This window comes from Babylonia areolata, chromosome 2 (assembly GCF_041734735.1).
Source record: "Babylonia areolata isolate BAREFJ2019XMU chromosome 2, ASM4173473v1, whole genome shotgun sequence".
NCBI classification, from domain to species: Eukaryota; Metazoa; Mollusca; class Gastropoda; order Neogastropoda; family Buccinidae; genus Babylonia; species Babylonia areolata.
The window spans coordinates 21,478,640-21,486,139 of NC_134877.1; the positions used below are offsets into that span (position 1 = coordinate 21,478,640).

The window sequence follows — 7,500 nt, forward strand, 5'->3', positions numbered from 1 at the left end:
ACACACATGCAGTGAGGTAGATACACAGACAGACAGACAGACAGACAGACAGACAGACACACACACACACACACACACACACACACACACACACACACACACACACACACACACACACACACACAGAGAAGAAGAAGAAGAAGAAGAAGTTTGGAAAACAATTTTTTTACGAAATCAACCCCACAAACTTGAAAATGAGGGTGGACTCTAAAGACCTCACCACGTTGGGTTTATGGATAGGTCAGACATCTGCATATATATATATATATATATATATAAGCAGATGCGGCGGTGTGGCGTATGTGCTGGGTAGGTTCTGTTCCAGTTCTTCTTTCCATGGGGCTCATGTACGTGTGTGTATTTGTGAATGTGTGTCTGCATGTTTTACATTTATTTGCTTATTTATCATCATTGTTGTCTTTTTTTTGTGCGCTTAGAGTTGACTTCATCAAGATTTTGCGCCTCATATATATTATTATTAGTAGTGGTATTTTTATGTATTTATCTATTATTTTTTATTTGTTTATTTTATTTTTTATTATTTTATTTTATTTTATTTTATTTTTTTCTCAAGGCCTGACTAAGCGCGTTGGGTTACGCTGCTGGTCAAGCATCTGCTTGGCAGATGTGGTGTAGTGTATATGGATTTGCCCGAACGCAGTGACGCCTCCTTGAGCTACTGATACTGATACTGATACTTTCCATGACCCTCTGAACGCTGACATGGATTATGGAGTTTTTAATGTGCGCAATCAATTGTCTTCATATGAAGGGTGAACGGCCACTAGCAGGTCTGCATACAGGAAAAAAACCACCCCATAACAAAACAAAACAAAAAACAAGAACGAAAAAAACAAAAACAAAACAAAACAAAAAACAGACGAAAAACATAACCCCCCCCCAAAAAAACAACAACAACAACAACAACCCCACAACAAACACCTCCACCCTCAGCCTACCTGGTGTTGTGACTGAGATTTGAGCTCTGGACCCTGTTCAGGATTAAAGAGGCTATGCCAGTCTTGAATAAAAGCTTATTTGTGCTTGCATATTTCTTTCTGTCTTTGCTGCTGTGTGCACAGTCATGTCAGATGATCAGTATAAGGACAGAGCCGGCGATTTCATTCTTTTTCGAGGAAGTGTCTGGGTTTGTTCCAATGTACCTTTTAATTTATCTGTGTGCTAGCTGAATCGGTTGTGTAAGCAGCACTGGTTTGAAGTTGTGTACCATTGTGACTGGAGAGAGTTACCACTCTTGACAATTTATTATTATTTTTTAAAATTTAATTTTATTATTTATTATTTTATTATGTATTTATTTTTAATTTTTGTATTTTTACTTTATTTATTTTATTTTATTAATTTATGTATTATTTCTTTTATTTTACTTCATTTATTTTATTTATTTATTTATTTATTTTTCTCAAGGCCTGACTAAGCGCGTTGGGTTACGCTGGTGGTCAGGCATCTGGTTGGCAGATGTGGTGTAGCGTATATGGGTTTGAACGAACGCAGTGACGCCTCCTTGAGCTACTGATACTGACAATCTGGACCCTCAAGTTGAAAGTCGAACGTTTTATACCAGTCAGCTGTTTCGTCTGTCTTCTTGATTAACGTGACTATACTCGACCTTTCTCTGAACACTGTTTGATGGAGTGCCCCGGCTTTGTCAGTTTGTCAGAACTGTTGATCATTCATGAAAAATACGACATCTTGAATGCTGAAGTTGCTGTGCACGCTTCTGTATCTGCCGTGTGTGTGTGTGTGTGTGTGTGTTGTGTGTGTGTGTGTGTGTGTGTGGGGGGGGGGGTGCGTGTGTTTGGCGTTTGTGTGTGTGTGTGTGTAGTGTGTGTGTGTGTGTGGGGGAGGGGTGGTGCCTGTGTGCGTGCGTTTGTGTGTGTGTGTGTGTGTGTGCGTGTGCGCGCGTGCGTGCGCGTGTGACTGTGTGAGCGCGCGATGACTTTTACTGAAAATGAAAAACAAAAATACCGCATGAATTCAAATCATCATTGAAAATGTATGATGCATGCAGCACACGAAATACATCATCCATACACTTGAGAGGGTTCTAGCTATTTGCATACCGGTACACGGAAACGGACACGTGCTCAGAATTTATGAGCAGCTCTGCGTGTATCTGCATAAATCACTGTTGACGGCGAGCCATTCCTTGACAAGGGCTTTTTTTTTTTTTTTTTTTTTTTTTTTTTTTGTTCGCAGAAATAAATCAGAACATCTCTCTTCTTGGCCCCCCTGCCCCCACCCCACCCGCCCACCCACCCACCCATTCCGTCTTCCCCACCCCCCACCCCTCCCCCCCCCCCTAGCTCTGTGACCTACGGTTTTTTTTCTTTCTTCTACATCTCGATGTGTCTGAGAGCCAGCAGCAGGACATTAATTAGTCCAGCACGTCATGCGGGATTAAACCCGCAAAACCCCGACTCCTGGACTTTCGCCTCGTGTTCGCACACCTTAACAACGTTTTGCCAAAGAATATGGCAGACTTGACTTGACACTAGGTCACGAACTCTTTTGGCTATTTCCGGGGAAAAAAAAAAAGATTCTTCCCCAAAGACGTGGGCATGTCAGTTACTGAGTTAGATCAGCAAGCAGAATACTAGCTACACAAGAGGCTTTAGATCCTGACGTTCTAGAGAAAAGGTTTGAAGAGACATGATAAACGTGAAGCGTAAAAAAAATAGAATAAAAAAAAAAAAGGACGAAACACCTCTGACACGAGAATTTAATCATGTTGGGGACGACAAAAAACACACACCGGTAGAAACGTTTAATTTTCTATTTATTCATTGTCTTTTTTTTTTTTTTTTTTGAAAATGCTTTATTGTATTCAACCAGAATATAAAAGAAAAAAAAACAAAAACAGCAATAAACAAAATAGATCTTTTCCTAGTTTCCACCACACACCAGAAAATCAACAAAAAAAAAAAACTGTTCTTCTGCAGGAGCAGATTTATAACCTTTATATTCTAGCCTGAAAGCAGATATTACAATCATGTTCACAGGAAAGTTCGCATTTAGTTCGTTGAGAGTTGATATGAGCAAAACACAGAATGGCAGAAAACAGTTATAAATGATAGACATCATTGAAAAAAACAACAAACCACACTTGCATATGTTTGATTCAAATCTGAAAAACACAATCCAATGTTATAACCCCCTGTGATGAATAATTTTTTTTTCTTTTAAAAAATCCAACAATAAAACAACCTAAACTTGGCATCACTGATTAAAAGACGGCAGTGACATATTCAAGAAGCCAGGAAAGAGAGGTTTAGGGAGAGGGGGAAGTGGGTGTGAGGGGAGGGGAAGGGGAGGGGAGGGCGCTAGGGGTGTGGGTGCGGGGTGGGATGAGTGGGGGTACAGGGTGGAGGGAAGACGGAAAGAAGAAAAGAAAAAAAAATGTCTCACTGATTTGGGTAGAAGCAGGAGGGGTGAGGGTGTGGGGGTGAGGTGGAAATAAAATGAAAGGGAGGATGAACAAAAAAAAAAAAAAAAAAAAAAAAAAAAAAAAAAAAAAGTAAAAAATCAAAGAAACGAAACCACACGAAACCAAAGAAATTAACCAACCAGAAACACTTTATTAAGAACAACTAAAAAACAACAAACAAACAAACAAACAAAAAACACTGAGTGTCCGCGGAAAAGGGAAGTCAGTCCTGGAGCGCGAGACAGACAGACAGACAGACGCACGCACGTGCTCGCGAGCGCTCTACACTGCTACTGCCCCTGCCTCTCCCCCCTAGCACCCCCCTTCTACATGCCGAACGGGGCTCCAGCCCCCGCGCCGCCCCCGCCCCCGTTCATCATCATCATCCAGAGGAAGGGCATGAGGTTCTTCATGTCCGCACCGCTCCGCATCAGCAGCATGATCATGGGCAACATCCCCCCGCCGAACATGGGCGAACCTGCACACACACACACACATACACACACGCAGACACACACACACACACACACACACACACACACATGCAGACACACGCGTGCATGCGGACACACGAACACACACGCACGCTCGCAAGCACACACACACACACACATGGAGCTTCATCAGTAATAGTGATGGTGGTGATGTTGATTTAAAAAAAAAAGGAGATCGTCATACACAGACACACAGGCACAGGCACGCAGGCATAGACACAGACACATCTGTGTCTTCACCCCCCCACTCCGCCTCAGCCCCTCCACACACACACACACACACACACACACACACACACACACACACACACACGCACAAACACACACACACGCACACACACACACACACACACACACATCCACACACGCACACACATTTTTCACGTCTAATATCACCGCCCCGGGAAAAGACGAAGCGATGATCACCACTGCATATAGACCTCAGATAATATTTAATATATATATATATATATATATACTCATGCACTTCTTTCTCGCACTATACAAACTTCACAGGCTCGCTCCATCTCCTCCCCCATCCCCCCACATCTCTCTCTCTCTCCATTCACTTCACACACACACACACACACACACACACACACACACACACACACACACACACACACACACACACACACACACACACACACACACAAAACACACACACACACATACACTGCCCACATAAAGAGAGTCAACGAAGGAGGCATCAACGAGTCCACTGTCATGTCCACTCACCCATCTGTGCTGACGCAAAGCCAATGAAGACCACTGAGAGAAGAATTCCCACAATCGCCAGTTTCACCATTCCCATCTGTTCATTGCAACAGACAACAAAGACACGTCGGTGTTGACTCTCGTGAATAAACCCCCCCCAAAGTCAATTTTAACCCCCCCCCCCCCCCCGATCCCCCCCCCCACTCCTCTCCCCGGGCCTCCCTTCTCTCTTCTTTATCTCTTTTTAATCACCATCCCCTCTCGCCCCCGTTTCGATATGTTTATGAGACTAAAGTTTGTTCCACCCAGAGGCCTTACAAACCCGTAAGACTTGCAATCTATTCTCTAGGTATTCTTTACGACATGTCTAAATGTAACAACAGCAAAGTGAGAGCTGTATTATTTGCATTGCATTGCATTTCTCTTTTTGTCACAACAGATTTCTCTGTGTGAAATTCGGGCTGCTCTCCCTAGGGGAGACCTCGGTTTATCGTCTCTTTCGAATGACTAGCGTCCAGACCACCACTCAAGGTCTAGTGGAGGGGGAGAAAATATCGGCGGCTGAGCCGTGATTCGAACCAGCGCGCTCAGATTCTCTCGCTTCCTAAGCGGACGCGTTACCTCTAGGCCATCACTCCACTGGTCATAGTCGAAAACGACTGACTATGATTCATACAAAAATGTAAATACTACATATCTGAATATCAATATTTGAATGTTTTGCACTTCACTGCATGCCTGAATGTAAATGTAATACTTAATTCAGGTGTTTGACAGATCACAATACAGCTAGTGTATCTATCAAAGAAATGCATTGATTTACGTAATTAGAGATGTGATAACGGTTGCATACTTACCGGTACAAACATGCTTAAATAAAGTGAATTTTGGCAATGTAGTTTAACCTACTCACACAAATAATTACCATCTGTTTTCAGAACGTCAGCAGCGGGTTGTCACATGTGGCAGGCTTTTTCTTTGGTACACTATTAATCAGTGGTTGTTTTCTGGGTGGGTGGGGATGGGTGGGTGGATGGGTGGAGTGTATCCATCACCCATGCATTGTTAAGAAACGAACAAATAAAACTAACTATAGCGGTAGTTCTTTTTTTTCCAAACGTACTGAGTGGTGCCATTTTTACTCTCAAAGAAGGTCTTGTCTATTTGTGCATTTATCTTTTCTTTTTTTTTTTACTCTCTCTCTCTCTCTCTCTCTCTCTCTCTCTCTCTCTCTCTCTCTATATATATATATATATATACTGAATAGAAGAAAATACAATACGCCTCATATAAGCTATATTTTCCTTCTCAACCTTTAGTAAGTATATTACTTCAAGTTATTCTCTGTTATTAAAGTATTTCCTGTTTTTTTGTTTTTTTTTGTTCATATAAAAAGACCATATTATGCATTTCTTTCTTTATTTCTTTACTTACTTAACTATTGATTAATTCGCTTGTTGTTTTTGATTCACTCATTCGTTTATTTGTTTGTTTATTAATTACTGATTATCCGGCAGCTTTTCAGAATGACTGCTGCATGATTATATCAGTTATCATCCAGAGTTTTCAAAACAGTTATATGGCATAAATCCCCCCCTTCTTTTGATCTGCTTAAACAAATGGATGAATAAATGTATATTTTTTAAAAGATGGACAGAAATAGATAAATAGAAGACAAACCACAACATAGTATACCTATTTTCTGTGTTATTATTGATCTTGTATGTATTCTTCATTGTTTTCTTTCTTTCTTTCTTTCTTTCTGTGTATCCCGTTATTTAATGAAATGTTAATGACTGTTTACATGATAGATAGCTAATAAATTCTAAAATAAAAGTCATGAACAGAAGATGAAAACGTGTATAAAAAATTAAATGAAAAAAGTAAACCTTAGTAACCATTTGTCAGGCTAATTGATATCAACCTCAAAAGGTCAGATTTATTCATTAATCTGTTTAGGTCTAATGAATTGTGGTGCAAATCTGAAACTAAAAATTGCCAAAATATATATTTAAAAAAATAGAAAAAAGAAAGAAGAAAAAGTCAATTCAGTAGTAACTTTTTATATATAAAAAAGGGGGTAATGTTGTTTTCGTAAAACTTGAAAATGTGAAAGCAAATATACCAAAATGAAAAGGTACTTCTCGTGAATAATTTTGAGATTAACTGATGATACTTATTTACTTCATTTTTCAGTAAATCATCATGCAAATGTGAAAGGAAGTAAATAAAAGAAAAAAAAAAAAAAAGAGAAGAAAAAACAAACAACACATTTGCCATCTTATTTGATGTTGAACTAAAAGAAGGATAAATTCATTAGTTTATTTGGCAAGTAAATTATCGAACAACAAGGCACGAACAAGTATTCCCAAAATAAACCATCAACAACAATAAAACATACAGGAGATATGAAATAATTCAACTAAGGTAGCACAAAAGAAAGGTAACTGACTTATTCAGCTAGTCTTTTTTTTTTTTTTTTTTTTTGCACTGAGATGAAACAAAAATTTACGAAATGAAAAGTTCATTTCAGTAGTTCTTGTTCAGGTTAACGATTGCTGTACAGAAAAAAGAACGATGTTTATTTTATTTATTTATTTATTATTATTATTATTATTATTTTTTTTTTGCAAACAAGATTCTGCTTAAAGGTGAAAACCAACCCAAGCTACAGTCTCTCAAGCCGCAACAACTAAGTAAATACCCCCCCTTATAACAAAGGACCTGTCTGTTTTTACCTTGGCATCAATGGCGGCCAGAGCACTTCACGCAAGGCGATTGGACGAAGGAGGTAACGGTGAGCTGAAATCAGCCAACCAGAGGCAGAGAGAAAGAGAGAGC

At 39.7% G+C, this 7,500-nt stretch overlaps 1 long non-coding RNA gene across 1 annotated transcript in view; it reads right to left on the reverse strand.

The window, feature by feature from the left end:
- Positions 1-2,783: 2,783 nt before the first annotated feature.
- LOC143279356 (uncharacterized) overlaps positions 2,784-7,500 on the reverse strand; it is a 4,730-nt gene continuing 13 nt past the window's right edge. The window contains exons 1-3 of the long non-coding RNA XR_013054870.1: positions 7,398-7,500; positions 4,681-4,756; positions 2,784-3,926 (exon numbers count right to left, since the gene is read on the reverse strand). The exon at positions 7,398-7,500 is cut by the window's right edge and continues 13 nt beyond it. This is a non-coding gene — a long non-coding RNA (uncharacterized LOC143279356). The remainder of the gene's footprint in view (positions 3,927-4,680; positions 4,757-7,397) is intronic.